Here is a 19,226-nt window from a genome sequence, read left to right on the forward strand (position 1 = left end):
CAGCCTTGGCCCCTGAGTCCTACTGACTTGGCCGCTGATACCATAGCTCCGGGCCCTGTTCTCGGCCACCCGCCTCGAACACCACCATCTTTTCACGGCAACGTGTTTGAAGGCACTGAACATGGTTGGAGACCTTCGAATGGGTTGCCTGCTGCAGCGGCTGGAGTGACGAGTGCAAGCTCAGTAACGTTTACTTTGCTCTTGAAGAGTGCCCGGATGTGGCTTGAAAATCACTAGGGAGCAACTTTCAGCCAGAATCTCCTGGCCACCTTCCCAACGCCGATCGCCGGGAAATAGCTGAAGCTGCTTGCACTCCAGGTTCCAGCGCGGAAACAAAAGTGCGCGCAAGTACTTTGAAGACATGGCTGGTCTTTTCTAGCGCGACGACCACAACATGACGAAGAAGCTTCGCAACCTAGTGCGTGGATTAGATAAACAGGAGCTGTCTCGCGGGCCCTGTGCGCAGCCCCTCGCGGACTGTTGCTTAAGTCCTCACGGAGGCGACCACCATGAAGATGACACTCCAAAACGGGCCCTGCACTACAATCAGGACGTCACCAGCTTTGCGCCTAGGCGGCTGGCGCGAACTTATTCTGTCCATTGTTCGGGAGGAACACCAACGGTTACGTCTGCCCCAAGTTGTACCTCTCGCATTGCTGGCCAAAGTCGTCAAGGTCGAAGTGCGCCAGGCTGCACAAGAACAATCTGTACCCGATGCGCCGCCGCTGGTCGACAGAATCGACACTGTTTTACGTCAGACGCCTGGATACGGTCCCACAAACTGGACGCCTGCCATGAGACCAATCGCTGCCTATCACACACCTGCTCCCGGTGTGTCACGTCCCCGCTGCTGATTTGTGGCGCACACCGCACCGCAGGCCCCTTTGGTACCACTAGGAGGAGGCCGGTCACCTTCGCGGTTTCAGACCCGGTTTCAGTCCCTTTCTCTGGAACGGCAAGCGGCCACATGAGGCTGAACAGCATCTCTGGTCGCACTAATACCCAGTCTACTCCCTGCGCCGCGTGTCTCGTTCGCCTTGGCCACTCCGTTGCCGTTCGCTAGGCCCGGCCGCCCGAACAGCTCCGCTGACCATCGTTCCTCGAGCGCTTTGACACCTGAGCTCCCAGCAGCAACGCTCTACGTATAGTTGAGAACGACGTCACGGTGCCACCACGATGCAGCATCCTTGTACTTGGGCGGACCGACTTATTCCACGACTACGATGGCATGTCGGATGGCCCTATTCCGCTGCAGCATGAGAGGGGACTTTCACTTGCCGGAGGCCTCCTCCAACTACGTGATGGCTCCACCAACTTCCTCCTCATAATCTTTACAAACGAATTTCAGGGCTTCGTTAAATGCATAGCTGTCACCTCCTTTCAAGACACTTGTTAATTCCCTGGCTCATGCGCCGTGGGAGGAACCCCTCACGCCGATGCTGGTCCACGCTACTTTGTTCAGTCCGTCAAAATAAACCCCCACTTTCTATTAGTTTAGAAGGATATTTTGTCGAATCTGTTAGCAGATTTTGCAGACTCCTTCACCCGTTCTTTAAGGTTGTCCTTTAAGCACCCTATAACCACCGATGAGGCTACGCGACTCGCCTTCCACCGCCCATGCCGTGCTTCCCCGACGAGAGGAGCAGCCTTTGAGAATCTGGTTGCTGATGTGCTTCTCGACGATGCCATTCAGCCGTCTGCAAGCACGGGGGCATCGCCGGTGGCTATTGACAAACAGTACAATACCCTGCTTTTCTGTTTTTATTACAAGAACCTTAATCACTTGAGCAAAGAGGATGTTTACCTGCTGCCAGAATATACGACGCTCTTGAGCGACTGCGCGATGACAAATACTTGCCGTCACTAGATCTCAAAAGTGGATACTGGCTAACAGAGGTGGACGATAGAGACTGAGAGAAGACGGCTTTCCTGGCTTTCGTGGAAGACGGCCTGCGCGAGTTTAAGGTGTTCCCTTTTGGCCTGTGCTCAACGCCGGCCACATTACAACGCTTGGTGGATACCGTTCTATGCGGCAGTCTTGTATGGCCTAGCTGGACGATGTCTTTATATTGTGTACCACCTGTCACCAATGCTTGGAGCGTTTTTGTAATTTGCTACAGGCTCTCAAAGGCGCACAGCTCCCAATCAAACCAGAGAAATGTCATTTTGCTTTCTGTAAGTGCGCTGTCTCAGTCATATTGTCAGCGCCAACGGTGTTCGGCCGGACCCTGAAAAGACCGCTGCTTTCTCTAGTTTTCCGCGATCTACTGACACGAAGGCCGTTCGGCGATTCTCAGGTCGGTGCTCTTATTAGAGACGCTGTATTCAAGATTTGTCGAGAATTTCTGAACCGTTAGACTCACTGACTCGGGACGACACGTCTTCCTGTGGGAAAGCGAACAAGAGCCCGCATTCGTAGAGCTTCGTAGCCGTCTAGAAAATACTCCGATATTCGGTCACTTCGATGAACGCGTTGTAACGGAAGTCCACACTGACATCAACGATGTCAATCTCGGTGCGGTACTGATACCGTGGCAAGACTGTACAGAACAGCTCATCAGTTACGCGAGCCGAACACGCACGCGCTCGTAGACCAACTGTTATATGTCTGAGAATGTCTCGCAGCAATATGGGCTATCAGCAAGCTCCGACCGTACCTCTATGTGAGACTCCCGTGTTGTCAGCGACCACACTCGTTAAGTTGACTGGCGGACCTCAAAGACCCTTCAGCTCGATTGGCTCGATAGAGCCTTCACTTGCAAGTGTACGGCGTAACAACCGTATGCAGAGCGGGACGTATGCATCGGGATGCGGACTGTCTGTAGCGCGCACCTTTCGCAATGAATCCTCAAGAAACCACCGATTATTTTTCTTTCCTTCGCGCTGTCAGCACTTCCGTGATGGCGCAGCTTCGTGGACGGACTCAGAGTTCGCGCCACTCATCGATTACCCTCCAGCCAGTGGGGTCGAATTATTGTCACGTCGGCACGGTCAACCACCCTGCACCTGCTACGACAGCCAGCATCTGCACGCTAGTATGTGCAAGGCGATTGTCCGCGACGTTATGGCAGGTCGACGCCACTGGTTGGAAGGGGGGGGGTGTCCTCTGACACCACATCGTTCTTGAATTGTATCCGACATTAGCGCCGATATACACGTTCTCGCAAAGAGAGTGCTCTACTGCTAACTATTTGTGAATTCGCCACTTGGATAGGAAAGAAGAGGGTGGAACGTAAAACGGTATGTTGCGCTTGCATAGGCACGCTGCGCGCGGCTGCGTCCCATGGCCCTCGATTGCAACGGCTTAAGTCCGTCTATACCTTAGCAACCAGAATTTGCAGACACCACCAAACTATAGATAGGTTGGAACGAACGAGGTCATGCTGCAATGTTTGCATGCTTAGAATTTTCGCCTTGTCAGATAGCTTGAAGCTCCTTCATCAATCTTTTGCTGCTCTACACCTGGAACAATCTCTTAGACCTGGATGCGCAGTGGCTCAGTGGCTGTAGTGATTGGCTTCTAAGCTCGATTTTGCGGCTTCGATCCCAGTCGCGGCGGCTGAATTTTAAAGGAGGCGAAATGCGAAAACACTCGTGAACCGAGGTTTCTCTGCACAATGATTGTCAGGTGGTTTAAATTTGTCCGAAGCCTTCCACTATGCCGTTCCGCTTAGCTGCTCGACTTTGGGATATAAAATGGGCATTAGCTTTTTTACTCTTATTTCCACAAAATTATCCCGTTGACAACAGTGCTTCTTTTTTTTTGACCTCTTAGAATGGCTTCGCTGCTTGAATTTTGTTTGGTTAAAGTTTCTCCAAGGTCGCACATGTAAAATATTGAAACGTTCGGGTTACATATTGTAGCCTGGTGAGTAGTTAGCTTAAGCTTAGTGCTCGGAAATTCTTCAAATCCCTTTAAAAATGCGGGATCGATTAATGCATATTGTCACATCTGCAAGGAATATCCTCAAGGAAGGGCTTACTGAAATGGCGCGTAATGGGGCGTCTGCCAACAACCCTGCGCTGTGGCTTCATTTTTATACTTAAGCATCGTGTTCTCAGGTGCCGTCATCTTCGATGCAGTGGAAATAAGTAGGCTTAGTACCGTTTCAGAGAGAGTTCCCATTTAAAATGCGTGTAGTGCGCGAAAATTATGCAGAATATTGATACCTCATGATAAATATCAAGTTCCAGCCGCATTTGAGACGTCTTAGCTGCAAGGTATTCTGGTTACGGGTTCCCTTGCTTTAGTCAGTACTACAACTAGGAAGACCTGGGGGATGGCTCATAATTTTTCCTGTCAAGAGTGAAGTGGGGCGAAAGTTTCATCGCTACAGTGACTCATGGATGATGTTGCTTATTTCCGCATTAGTGTGTGCATCTTCACTTAAAAATACAAATGAAATTATTGAAAATGCCAGTGACATATACGCCTATGGAAGACGAGCAGATTCATCCCCAGGATTCTGGCCCATGCGCCTCGAAAACCGGCCGCGCCATCCCGCGACAGCCGGCGGCGCGACTGTGCGTAACTCAATGGCGATGAAAAATAAAATATTAATACCTAGTCGCGCATAAAAGTTAGAGATTAGCTCTCTCGCCTATATGTTAAATGCTTCTTAAAGTTTCTTTTATTAGTTTCATTAATGTAGCTTAAAAATTGCGTTTACCATGCGCAATGAGCTACGATAGCATGGAGCCTATGACGAGGTCCCGAATAATACCCCACTTGACTTCACTTCATCGCTCACCAAAGCCCTAATTTAAAATACATCGACAAGCTCTCGGAGCTTCAGGTAGTGTAATGTCCTACATTAAAATAACTATAAGTTATTTTACATTTCAGTGGAGCAAAAGATTTCCTGCGCTGTTTTTCTTTTGATTATGAATTCCCTGCACCGGCAAGAAACGTGTGGCGCCCTCTCTCGGTGTGTTTCAAGGCGCACGTCCCTGCTACAGTGGCCCTGCTAAAGTGTCCCTGCTAAAGTGTCCCTGCTACAGTGCCCCTGTTTTGGTAGGTTCCTCTGGGAGGTTGAGCCGTGCCATACGAATGCGCACTTTTATCAAAAGTTCTCCCATTGGTGTGAGACTACGACCATGGGCTGCTACATAAAGTCCTACAAGAAAGGGCGTGCCTACCATGAGGTGTATAGAGGAAATTATAAGGAGACTCTTGCTTGACAGGTAAATTTATTTAGGCGCATACAGTGACCCCACGACACGGGCATAGGTGATAGTTGAATTGCGTGCGCATTAGCAGTGAAAATCAATGAAACTTCCAGGTACTTTCGTTCAAGCAGTGAAATGCGTAATTCCCGGACGCTCACACTTAGAGTTCACTCACCCATACTTGTATATGGTTCTTGCACTGTGCATTGAAAATTTTAAGATCGCGTGTATTAATGACTACATTTTAGCACTCCAGTTATTAGCCTCCTTAGCAGACAGCTCTTTGAAAGTTTTGTCGATGTGGTGAAAGTGCAGCACGTATGCTTAGAAGTGACTGAATGCTGCACTATAAGAGGCAGCAAACCTGATGCTGCATTTTATGGCAGTAGGTGATTTGCCCAATGTAAAAATTAGTGTGTGGTTGTTCACAACATTTTTTTTAGGTTGGTAAAGTGCCTCTCATGATTCAATCGTTCAATCGATCGCCATCAATAAGAGCTTTACCATTGCTGTAATCGATGCTAGTTTCGGCAATTATGTCAACGGTGTACGTAAACTATGAACCACTAACGAAGATTTCATAGAATGGCATGCTGGGAACTATTCCGAAGAGTAGGCCATCAGTACGGCAAGCTAGTAACTACGCCGTTACCCAGAGCAGCAATCAAGAATCACAGCCCAGTTAAATATTCTTGATTAAGATTTAAATTTGCTGAGATATGAACAGAAGTTATTGTCCGATAACACGACGTTTCAAAGCTTACTGGTTATCTCCAGAGCGGCGGCTGGGCGCTCCAACCAGCCCGCTTGTGCAATGTGCCGCTCGCACCAGCGATTATCGACAGGACGCTACGTGCGCGCGGTTCAGAATATGCAGTGAATTTACCGTGTTGCGAATATGTGCAACAGTACTTATAAGCACTGTCGCACGAGTGGCGCGAACATATTAATTTTTTTTTGCATATGGCGTGCACACGTACCCCCGTTTTAGATTTTTTTTTCTGTCACTCTCCTATTTACTTCTCGCTATCCTCTCTATTTGCCTTTATTTCCGCCGGTTGCAGTTCCGGTGCTTGAGAGATAAGATAGCAATCGCCGGGCCGGCAGCATTTTTAGTTTCCTTTTCGTATTTTCGTCAGTTGTTGCCTCTGAAGCGATTAGTAAACTACAACTTCTTCAAGGTGTGGCTCCGGGAGTTGCAGGGGCTTTATAAGCACAAAAACCGCGGGAGTAAGAAGAGGGAGCCGTTTTCTGGGAACGATTAATACTATCCAGCGACTTTTAAATGCGCCATGATTGGTTTCCACAGCCTACGACACCAAGCACTCGAATAAAGGTGTATATTGTATCATGACCCCGCCTTAGGCATTTTCTTTAGGTTGACTGTCTTTGAAGGGGCCGACGAGGCGTCTGATAATGGTGGCCGGCTTGTGCGTAGTTTGTATCCCTTCCTTTTAGAGAATACTGGCCAAGGTTTCGCTGATACCTTCTACGTACGAGCTGCATACGCGATTTTTCCACCGGCGTGTCCTTAGCATATAAGCATATACAGTTGTTTTCATTGAATCCTTTTCGCTTTTTGGATGATACAGCGAGTGAAGAATCTTGGGTATCCATTTCTTAGAAATGTTTTCTTTTCCTGATGATGAGTTTTAATAGTGCAATGTCAACCTCGCACCAAGCGCAATGGGATGAAGTGTTTTCTTCAAGACAAGGTTAGGTGAAATACCATTTTCCGAGCGCTTCAGCTCAAAGAAACCAAGCGCCAGGCTTCGTGAGAACTTGTGCCCATTGGAAACCAATGGATACACTGCGGCACTGGGGAACGAATCATACACCGTCCTCGAGCCGCATGCTTAAAGCGATATGCCATTGCTGTTGACACTTGTTTTTAAAATCAATGAGCAAATATTGGGAATCGTCTTAACCAAAACTTCCTTGAATTTCCCTCACCCCTTCGGGCACAATTTTTGGCAGTGTTCCTCCCACAAAGGCTACGAGAACAAGACGCACTGCTCGGAGCATCAAACGGATGAAGTGGGAGAGGCGGTAACGCGAAGGGTCAAAGATGTGAGCAGGTGCTTAGGTAGGGCGACAGTCTTTTACAAGAGGTACACGGGCACCCATTTGCAGGTGGTGAGGGGGAGGAAGAAAAGGACAATGGAGAGGGGTCTCCTGCTGTACCTTTGCCTGCCTTTCTTTTTTTCCTCCTTTTATTTTTCCTCGAATCGTGGAGCGCAGTCCGTGGTCGCTTCTTGAATGCGCTGTGTTTCTGCCCCCTACGGTGTGCAGCATGACGTAGTCGGCGCCTCTGTAAAAACGGCCCGCAACGACCATGGACGCACTCTTGTCTCCAGGCTGTCACTTGGCAGCAGCGCGGGCGGCATACACGCATCGTGTGACGCTTTTCTCTGCATTGCTGCAGCGCTCACTTCCAAGGTTCGTGCGGAAGATAACGGCCAAGATACCCGCGCAAGTGCAACACGCCCACCAGGAGAATCTGCTATAGAGACGGCTGGAAGACGGCGCCCCGACCACTTGGCAGCAGCGCGGGTGGCATAGACGCATCGTGTGACGCTTTTATCTTCATTGTTGCAGCGCTCACTTCCAAGGCTCGTGCGGAAGATAACGGCCAAGATACCTGCGCAAGTGAAACACGCCTACCAGGAGAAGCTGCTATAGAGACGGCTGGAAGACGGCGCCCCGACCACTTGGCAGCAGCGCGGGTGGCATAGACGGATCGTGTGACGCTTTTATCTGCATTGTTGCAGCGCTCACTTCCAAGGTTCGTGCGGAAGATAACGGCCAAGATACCTGCGCAAGTGCAACACGCCTACCAGGAGAAGCTGCTATAGAGACGGCTAGAAGACGGCGCCCGACCACTTGGCAGCAGCGCCGGCGGCATAGACGCATCGTGTGACGCTTTTCTCTGCATTGTTGCAGGTTGGAAATTACTTTTTATATCACTAAATTTCTCTCTGTATTGCCGTCCTGTCTGCTGCCAGAATCCTGTGTTGTGTGTTGTGCATTGAGCCACTAAGGTAGCAGCTCGAGATGGCTGAGCTGGCCCAATTTCGTGACGAGTTAAGAAAGGAGGTGCGAGAATTCAAAGCTAAGATGGAACGAGATTTAAGGACTGAAATACGGGAACTGAAGACAAGCCTCTCGTTTCTAAGTGATCAAGACGACACTCTGCTGTCAGAGAACAAGGCACTCAAAGAGCAAAATGCAAAACTGGAAATTGAATGCCAAGAACTGAAAAAAGTTCCAAACTTGCATGAGCAGAGGATCACGGCGTCCGAGCAGTATTCTAGGGTCTGTAACCTTGAACTAAAAGGCATACCTCAACAACAGGACGAGCATCTTCTAAGATTCTTCAAGACATTGGGGAACTTCTGCACGTGCCCATTGCTGATGATGACATTGAAATTTGTCACCGCGTGCCAGAAAAGAACTCAGATGCTGTGCCGAATATTGTTGTCAAATTCCGGCACCGCTCCAAGCGTGATGCAGTGCTACAGAAGGCGAAGAAGATGCGCATTTGGGCAGACGATCTTGGCCACTCCCCCGGCGCCCCTGTTTTTATCAATGAACATTTATGCCCGGCAGTTAAGCAGTTATTTGTAATGGCCATATCAAAAAAGAAGGAGCATAAGTGGAGCTTTGTTTGGATCAAAAACGGAAAGGTGCTTGCAAAGAAAGAGGAGTCATCTGATGTCGTTCATATCCGACAAACACAGGACCTTGATAAGATTCTTTAAATGGAAATGGCGGTGCCCCCATCTGATGTAAATGCCGTTGTTCGTTCCCACAAATATATCAGGCTGACATGCTTTCACCTTAATATCCGTTCCGCAAGACATAAAGAAGAAGAATTGGCCACCTTTTTAAATGAATTTTCCTTTCACTTCAACGTGATCATGTTAACAGAAACATGGTATACATCAAAGGAAGAAGTATACAAACCCCCATAAAAGTTTTTTCCTGAACCGCTCACACAAAATTGGTGGTGGTGTAGCAATTCTGGCGAAATATGGACTGGGTTTCGAACTGATCTCAGAGCTCAGCATTATTAATGCATATGTTGAGTGTCTAACTTTGGAATTTCGTAATTACATGTGCTGTGTAATTTACCGGCCTCCTGATTCTAACCTAAATAATTTCTTCGTTTTCCTTGACAATATCCTGGAATCCGTGAACAAAAGCAGGTTCAAAGTTATTCTTGCAGGAGATTTTAACATCGATATTCTTAAACCCTCGCCTGCTCGAACAGAGTTACTTTCGATCCTAGAATCAAATGCACTCACCGTTTTTACAGAAACTCCGACCCGTGTCACCGTCCGCACAGAAACTTTAATCGATTTATTTATCTTGAATATTGACGCAAGCCATGTGCATTCGGGTGTGCTTTGTAGGGATATTAGTGACCATTTTCCTATTTACATGCTCATAGAAGACACTCATAAAGTAGCGCACGACGAACCTTCCTTTACTATACAGAATATTGCACCCCTTACACTTGACACATTTCTAACGAGCATCGCAAACATCAGCTGGGATGAGGTGTACCACTCTGAGGACGTGGATGAAGCCTACGAGTCGTTCATTTCTATATTTAAAATGATTTATGAACAACATTTCAAACAAAAGGCTGTCAGGACAAAGAGAAAAAACAGCAAGCCCTGGATTACTAAAACGCATCTAAAGATGATAAAGAAAAAAACAAAGCTTTTTAAAAAATTTCTCAGTACTAAATCATTGAGTGACTTGGCGAACTATAAACAATATCGAAATAAGGTGACTGCTCTTTTAAAACGCGAGAAAAGAGCATTCCTGCATGATAAATTTGAAGCCTGTAAGGGAAGCAGCGACGTTTGGGACAAACTTAATCATTTATTCTGTTGTGCATCAACTGCACCTCCTGTCAGTGGATTAATTCTTGAAGGGCATCACATACAAAGATCAGAATTGGCAGAAGCATTCAATAACTTTTTCATAGACATTGTCGGTAATGTGCCATCATATGATACTGTGGGGCTGGATATAAGACGTAATACTGAAAGTATTTTTCTTGGACCAACTGATGAGCATGAAATTTGCAGCATTTTTACCTCTTTCAAGAACAGTAAAGCCTGCGATATTGATTGCATTCAAATAGGACCGGTGAAACATGTTATCAGTCTGGTAGCTCCTGCACTTACCTACATAAATAACCTTGCTTTGTTTTCTGGGAAGTTTCCCAAAATAATGCAGATTTCTAAAGTCATTGTGTTTTTTAAAAGTGGAGACAAAAATAATATGTCAAATTATAGGCCTATATCCATCCTACCAGTTTTTTCTAAAGGTTTAGAAAAGGTTATCCACAGTAGACTAACGAAGTTTTGCGCTAAATTCTCCTTACTTTCTTCATAGCAGTACGGGTTTTTGGAGGTCAAGTCTACTGAAACCGCCTTGTTGATGCAAAAACAGATTGTTTTGAGTGCTTTAGAAAATAAACAAATATGTCTAGGTGTATTTATAGATTTTTCTAAGGCATTCGACCGCATTAATCACCAGCGTTTATAAAGAAAATTGGAAATTTTAGGCCATCGTGGCACTCCTCTGTCCCTTATAAAAACATATTTGCAGCATCGTCTTCAATGTGTAGAAATAACAAAGCAGGCCTCATCTTTTTTGACTATTAAAACCGGTGTTTCACAGGGTAGCATTTTAGGTCCGCTATTGTTTCTTTTGTACATAAATGACATCACGAACATCAACCACACACCAGAGTACATAATATACGCACACGACACAATTATGCTTTTTAAAGTCGACACTCCTGATTCAAAAATTCCAGTTGTAAACAGTACACTAGGAAAACTGATGGCTTGGAGTGAACAAAATTCTCTAATCATAAATACACAAAAAACAAAAGCAGTTATATTCCACCCCAGGCAACGTATAATTTTTAAAAACTTTGATTTATGCATGGTGGACTCCATTATAAACGTTTCACATTCTGTTAAAGCACTAGGAGTTATTTTTCACGAAAATTTGAGTTGGAACGCTCAGATTGACAATGTTGCATCTAAACTTTCAAAATGCACGGGTGTTCTTGCAAAATATCGCTCCTGTTTACCAGTGTCAGTCAAACTCATAGTGTACAATGCACTGTTTTTGCCCTATCTTAGTTGTTTCTTGGTCTGGGGCAGTACCACGGAGACAAATATCCAAAAACTTTTTCGACTACAAAAGAAAGCAATTCGTTTTATTGCAAATGCTGAATACCGAGCTCACACGGACGAGTTGTTTACCCGCCTCAATATCATCAAAATTCCAAAGCTCTACGAATATTACTTAGCCAGAAGGTATAAAAAATCCCTTCACCATATCCATGATAGCTTTCTAGACATGTGTGCGCTAAAACCAAATGATCTAACATATACTCTTCGAAATCGTGAATTTTGGTGGATCGCTTTTTCACGCACTACATATGGTGATCAAATGCAGCGCCATAACGTTCCAGTACTGCTAAATAAGCTTATCTTGAACAACGTCTGTATTGACACCTGCAATCAGAAAGACATCAGGGACATATGTTTACGATTGTAGTGTTATTTATGTTGTTTGTGCCTGAAACAGCATATTAATCACTTAAAGCACTTCTGTTTTTGGTATATTTTGAGATCTAGTGACAGCCTTGCATGACATATTTCTTGAGTTACCAGAATGTATATCTTAAGTGCCAAATGTTTTGCGCTTTATTTCGCACGCAAATATTATTCGTTTTTTTTGTCTTGTTGTGTACACGTGTCCTCCTCGCTGCAAGCCATGTATACGGGTGATTCAGGCTGTTTCAAGTGGAAGTTGTTTCCACTTTTTGCCTGAACCAACCCTCATCATTTTGTGATGAAATCAAAACGATTGATTGATTGATAAAAAAAACACAACCGCTAATGTGCCAGTCCTGGCAAAGGGTCTTTCCACACGCTGACAAAAATCTGCCTGAAAGGACATCAGAGTTTCTGCAGATCAGTTACATTCTTTATTGCCTTCCACCGACCAATGGAATTCCACCAGCATTGTTAAAAGCACAGCGCATGGAACAGGTAAAAAGGGTCACAAAAACAAATTTCGGATGATTCAGCGTGGTGTCGCCAAATGCAGTTAGGAGTGCTAGCACTTCGGTTTTCAGTGCTGTTTCGGTGTTCGGTTCCGTTGCGCACGGATGCAGTTGGTGAAGAGGATGATATCCAAAACACAGCGCAAGAGACTGGTATGTTAGGATGCAGAATATTCGGCTGCGGCGATGTTGCAGTTGTCTAATGGAGTAACCAGCAAAACTGATGTGTTCTCGCCGCCCCGGGTTCGAAGCTCACTCGCAGCCGTAAAACGTTTCCGATTATTTTATTTCAGGTCAAGTAAATTTCAGACATACAAACAGACCACTTCGAAATCCAAAATTGAAGCCTCAGTGCCACCATAAAAAATGCGACCCTGGTAGCCCGCTGTTGTTCTACTAGCGTGCGGAAGCAGATGTTGGTATCAATGCAGCCGCTCGATTGAATCATATCATCGAGTGGCCTTGGTTCTCATCTGCTCACTCACTGAAAGAGACGGCACGCTGAAAGGCTTTTCCTTAGAGCCTTTACTTCGTTCCTTGTCATGCAACGTGAGTGCACAGTGTTGTTGTGGCCTGTGTACAGTAAAAAATAAAGCCGACCATTGTGAATAGGCGAGACCCTTCTGCGGCCACGTAATTGGTGACAGTTTCAAAAAGCACGTGTTTTCGCTTTGTGTGGCAAGAAATGAGTCGAATGGAGCAAACTGTCCATTTCACCACAGATCATTGGGCGAAGAAATGGGTCGAGCATGGTGCATCGAGTCTCCAACGCTACTATATCAAAGACAAAGGAACACCGCTGATGAGAACACAAAAATCAGGAAACTCGGTTAAAAAACTAAACATTTTGACAAATTTGCCTGTCTAATTGGGTCTGAAGACATAATAAACTGCACATCTCAGTCTCATCTGCACAACAAGCAGAGAACGTGACAGAAAAAAAGAACAACGCACGATGTTCAAAGAACTCATAATGAACGGCTACACAAAAAACTTTATTCAAAACACCATTCGACGTCAAAAACACGACAACATGCGCCAAGAAATCAACGCACAAAGACCAACGCCACCACCAAAATACGTCACTCTACCTGATGTCGGAGGTGTCAGTGAAACCATCGCCCGGTTCCCGAAAAAAGGAGCCGCCGCGGTGGCTGAGTGGTTACGGCGCTCGGCTGCCGGCCCGAAAGACGTGGGTGCGATCCCGGCCGCGGCGGTCGAATTTCGATGGAGGCGAAATTCCAGAGGCCCGTGTACTGTGCGATGTCAGTGCACGTTAAAGAACCCCAGGTGGTCGAAATTTCCGGAGCCCTTCACTACGGCGTCCCTCATAGCCTGAGTCGCTTTGGGACGTTAAACCCCCATAAACCAAACCAAACCGAAAAAAGGGGGTCTGCAGTTTGCGCACAAGCCCACAAACACTGTTGCGCTTCGCCTACCGGTTCATAAAGACCGGCCGCGGAGAGAAGGAGCCCAAGGCATTGTCTACAAAATTCCTTGCGCCGAGTGCGACGCAAACTACATCGGCGAAACCAAAAACCTCCAAGAAAGAATTCAGCAACATAAAAACGACGTCCGCAACTTCGCAAGAGATTGCGATCCTGTAGCCGAACATTCATTCCGAGGACTCAGACCACAGAATCAACTTCGAAGAAAGCAGCATCCTAGTAACCGAAACAAATTACCACAAAAGGCTCCTTCTGGAATCCTGGCCCATCCAAACCACCCCGATCAACATCAACCGCGCAAAAGAAAACCTGCTCCCAGTGTATGCCCAAGGACTTCAACGAAAAAAAAGACGCCATTGGCAGCCTCCCCACAGTGAAACGACGTGACTAACAGCATTAACCCTCTCCCCCTTCCTCCCCTTCCCCCACGCCTTTCGCATCAAAACTTTCGTTCCTTTGACCCCTTCCTCCCCTCCATACTTAGAGACGCTAGCTACTGCTCACAGTCACCCCGGATGAAGGAGCGGAGTTGGGTTTGAAACGTTGGGTTAAAATGAAAGAATTTTGGTTGGAGATGTGCAGTTTATCATGAGACTCGCTTACCACTGCAGAACGGCAGATATCTTATTCTTTATTGCCATTTATTTCTTATTGCTTTGAGTGCGCATGGCGTCGCTATTCTTTTATTCTTTTAGTCGTGATCTCACTGTGCTCGTATACCTCTCAGCGGGGAAACGTGAGCGCGTGCATAGAGAATGCGGACAACGCTTTTTCAGACACATGAACTCATCTACCTCGCGTCACTACACCTTAAGGCAACCAAACACAAAGATCTATCGTCAGGGTATTGCCGACGTGCAGCATTCATTTTCTCAGAAGTGAATGGACAACTTGTACAATTGCCGACGTACAGGAAGGCTGCTTACAACCAGCAACCAACGTTTGCAAACCGCGTTTTCGCTTCCTGCTCTGCTGACTGAAGGGGTTAGCATGAGGAGAGATGGTTTTCTGTTGGCAAACTGTAGAGGACGCTCGATATTCTGCAAGTGTGCTCCAAGGGCCGTTTTTTGGTGCACGCGCCCAAAGTCGGCTCTCTTAACATACGACAGAACCGGTCTACGCGTGCCCACGCAGGAGACGCCGCCTGAACTCGGCGAGGCGCCGATATCTGTCCGTGCTAGACATCGGCGGCAGCTAACGGGCGCTCGCGCACGTGTTGGAAGCGGGGTCCGGTTTACGACAATAGGAGCACAGCGGCGCTCTCGGCGACTTTTCTTCATGGCTTGAAGCTCTTCCAGGTACCCAGAACTTTTCTTCGCGGTTTAAGGTGTCCTATCAGCGCCCCCCAACCTATTTTCTTCACGGCTCGAAATTCTTTCTGCCCGCAGAAAGAAGCACCAGAGTACAATGAACTCTGTTTGCGTAATGGCAGTAATGGTTTGAGTAATGGCAGCAGTAAACTTTAGTTTGTATGGCAGTGCTATGAAAACAACTCGTTGGATAAAAGTACTCGGTTCAGTTTAAAATTTAAACCGTCCCGTTAAAATAATGCGTAAATCACAAAGGTCACGGAATGCTAAGCTACTATTATGGACTGATTGTTGAGAAAGCATTGCAAGGTGCTGAGATAATTTCTTACTGGCGGAGCCATGTCAAATGGTGCTACCTGAATAGCACGACAAAATTCAAAAGCATGCCTCAGAAAACAAAGAACAAAATTGAGGTTGCAACACCGACAGAATCATTCCTGCGATGCTCCCCCACGACCCCTATTTATAATGGACCACCTATGCGCCTGCAACAAAAGTGAAAAAGCAAACCGCGCAACTACTATGCCCTATTCCTTTCTGGCTCACCTCCCCCCAACTTCAATATCTATCACTTCCGGCACTCACTTTCTCTGGCCTGTTATCTATCCACTGACAGCGGCTCAATATGCTTCCAGTTGTCATAGCCTCAGAGGGACGAAACTACATGTTTCCGAAACATGATATTTAAATAAAATTTATTTTAAAATGTACTTTTTGCATAGCTAGAGCTATTTCTGGGAATCCTAGCATTGAATGAGTGTCGACAAATTCAGTCAGGCGTGACTGTGCGCAGGCATGACACATACCTATGTGGCGGCATGTCGCATGCCACCTTACACATCAGGTGACTGGTGAGGTCCACCGAGACAACACATTTCGTACAGCGTCAAGTCTAAGTGGGATTTTCGAGACACACCACATTAAAGGTGTTGTGCATATCGCCAGCCACTTCACCGACCCAAGCAGATTCTTTTAAAGGAACGAAAGCAAACGGCATTTTTCCAGGTTAAGTAACAAGCGATCACGTATGCCTTGCAATCACGAAGTGCTATGTATAAGCTATGGTTTAGGTAAAGTTAAATTACTCTGTCTGTCTGAGGCAGGTGTGAATTTTAGTAGCTGGTTAGCTGTGAGAATGTGAATATAGAACTCAGGCATAGAAGCTGTCGTGCTCGATAGAGAAAAGGATAAGATAAAGCTGGCTCAGCATTGCAGATAACGCCGGATTAACGAAATTCATCAAACAAATACACAGGAGATGAAGAAAGCCGCCAAACGATTTCGTTAATATTGACATGAAGATCCTTTCAAAAGTCAGCAATACATAGCAAACGGCTGGAAACTATTTTAAGCAAAGCAATAATTCGAAACGCCTGGCAATGTCCAGGCTACAGCTGACAAGAAAAATCTGCAGAGATTGTTTATATCTCCATCATAGCGAAGCAAGGATTTGTGCTACGCAGAAGACGACAATGAGCGGTTAGTGCCGAGGGATGGAGCGAATAGAAGTTAGCGAAGACGACGCTCTGCAATGTACAGAGAAAGAGTGCGGTGGAGTTTAATACGAGGCGTGTTCGGCTGTGGCGATAGCCTCAGTTGAAGCATCGCAGGCTACAACTTAGGGTGTTTATGACAGAACAGTCTTTCTATCGGACTGGTTTCAGCTCTTGAGGCCGTGTCAATCTTTGCCGCCCTTTTAGTTGTGTTGCCTTTTATCAAACTAATGCTGTGCAGCCACTGGCTGAGTGCTTAGTAAATACTCTGTGTATAGCCTCTTTCTATACATGCATAACCTCGTGCAGGATATGCCATGATGAAAAAACAGCGGTGATCGATATCCACGTAGTCTTGCGCAGCGGCCTTTGTTCGCGTCTCCGCGGGCTCTACTCCCCTTCATGGATATTTTTTAATTCCTTTTCTTCCCATTTTTTTCTATTCTTGAGACAGAGTGGACAAATATCGGCAAGAGATGGTCTTTCTAGCCTCTGAACCTCCGGATTAGTGCCTTTGCACTTAAGCATGCCGATGGAATATTTTTAGACAGCCCAAAGGACAGCTCCAACTAAGCATGCATTTGTAACAAAATACCTTAATTCCGTGCTCCTTATGGGCGATAGAGTTATATATGCTGCATTCCTCGTTGATAAAATCTAGTTGTAACGAGGCGGAAAACGAGGCACCTGTGGTTGACTGCAAGCGAAGTTAACTAGTTTCTTTTCGAGTTGATCGACTCACGAATAACTTCTCACGTATGATGTAATCAAAATAAACTGCTGATGTAGCCATAACATTTCTTTTTTATTTTAAAGTTTTATAATTTAGCTACTAATGAGTGTAATTCACCACGACGCGGTTGCGTCTGAGCCCTGCCAACCTAAATGTGTTCGGAAGAAAAAGGGAAGACAAACTATTACAGGTTTCAGTATATTTCAGTTTCTTGCAGGATTGCTATGACTCAGAGACTCAAAGAAAACTGTTACCAAGATGTGACATCCATTTGATCAAAAGCCGACCAAAATTGATAGTTGCAGATGAAATGATTCCATATGTTAGAGTGAAGACACGGAGCTGGTGGTAGGCCCTCGGTGAAGATCTACATCACCAGTTAGTAGCAGCAAGCAAACCATTCAAAAATATTGAAATAATTCATAGCAACCGTTTTGATGGCTGGTGGGTACTGGAAAGGAAACCAGTAAAAAGAAACCGGTTTTCGCTTTTCAGATTTAGTAGGAATCAAAGCGCATACTAAACAGTAAGCATTGACCTGAAATACAGGTAACCAATAACGTTTTATTCTTCTCACGTTTTCCGCTTCAGTTCTTTTATATAATATATGGGCGTGGTATTTGTTTTCTTTTTTTTCAGGGTTGCTGCGCTTTTCTCCTAGTTTTCTGGCACGGCTCTGCCTTGACGCTCCTACTTTATCACCACCCTTTTCTTTTCTTGACGCGTCGGGAATTCTCCCGAGCGTTTGCATGGAGCATGCCTCGGTTACGTCGTTTATCGTTTGTAGCAATTTATTTTTGTGTTCTTAATGTTGTATTTTCACCTCTTAAGTGCACTTGGCAGTGACGGTGAGGGGCCTTCTCATCTGTGCATAATTTTGACCGAGAGCTTGTGCTCATGTTGATTCGTATCTGCTGAGGTGCTGTTTTTTGTTAATCGTCCCTGACTCCTACGTGTTTTATGGAAAAGCCTGTGGTCTATACGGCAGTCTTGCAATAAAGAAAGTTGGCGCTGCTTGTGGGTTGTCTATAGTCTTCACTGAAGCATGTCTCTTTACGGTGACGAAGCTATAGCACGCGAAGATAAAAATTTAGCATGTGTTCTAGAACTCTTCGAGGATAAGTGGTAATTCAGGAAGAGTTCTGTTGGGGTTAAAGTCACAGATTTAAAACTTGGCCCTTAGTCTTACTTGGTTGTCTGGGCTAGTTTAGTGAACTCACAAAAAAAAATTTTCGGTGGTCCTAAACATCTTCCTGCAAATCAGCGTCGAAGGCGCTGCATCGGTAGAAGGAAGGCAATTTTCCAATATTTTTTTCATTCTTAAAAATAAGAATAGTTGGCTGGGGCGCACGAACATGTGCATAGAACTATACTGAGAGATGTGTTAACAACCTATAAAACCACGCTAACATGGCCGAGAGGTGAGACCCCATCGCTTTGTTTCCCTGCGCTGACTGCGTCCCCGAGCTGACTTCTCGTGGAGGGAGGGAGCGTTTGGGACGTGTGAACAACGTACCCTCGAGATTGCTGGAATTCTTGCTCTGTGAATTCCGCATAGCAAAAGAAGAAAGGCTCCAATGCATAACGGGGTACCTTTAAATGAGAGAACAGAGGTGGTGGAGAAGTGTTTCCGAACCGGCTCCATGGAGAAAGCACTTTTGCACATTCAGTTCAGTTGCAATACCTTGACGTCGCGTTGTTTAGACCGATGGAAGGTCTTCCTGAAAGCACATGTGCACTCGGAACCGCGCTGAGCAATGTTCGTGCAAGGATACACACTTGTTATCTTGATGGGTTAGGATTTATGCAAGAAAATGCGGCGTTTAAAAAAATTAAAGGAAAGGATTGGCCACGTCACATGTGTGTACACAGGTTGACTCATTCTCATGTACAGGTGTGTAAAAGAGTGGCTTCCTGGCTAACAAAACTAGAAAGTGTGTCGCCTTCACTGAAGGGTGACTTTCTTGA

General features: G+C 46.0%; 1 long non-coding RNA gene across 1 annotated transcript; it reads left to right on the top strand.

The window, feature by feature from the left end:
- The first annotated feature begins 7,736 nt into the window (after positions 1-7,736).
- Positions 7,737-18,238, top strand: LOC144106779 (uncharacterized). The gene is made up of 3 exons (XR_013309113.1): positions 7,737-8,112; positions 14,857-15,020; positions 17,898-18,238. It is a non-coding gene; the product is annotated as an uncharacterized LOC144106779 (long non-coding RNA).
- The last annotated feature ends 988 nt before the right edge of the window (positions 18,239-19,226 follow it).

Source organism: Amblyomma americanum, chromosome 1, assembly GCF_052857255.1.
Source record: "Amblyomma americanum isolate KBUSLIRL-KWMA chromosome 1, ASM5285725v1, whole genome shotgun sequence".
Taxonomy (NCBI): domain Eukaryota; kingdom Metazoa; phylum Arthropoda; class Arachnida; order Ixodida; family Ixodidae; genus Amblyomma; species Amblyomma americanum.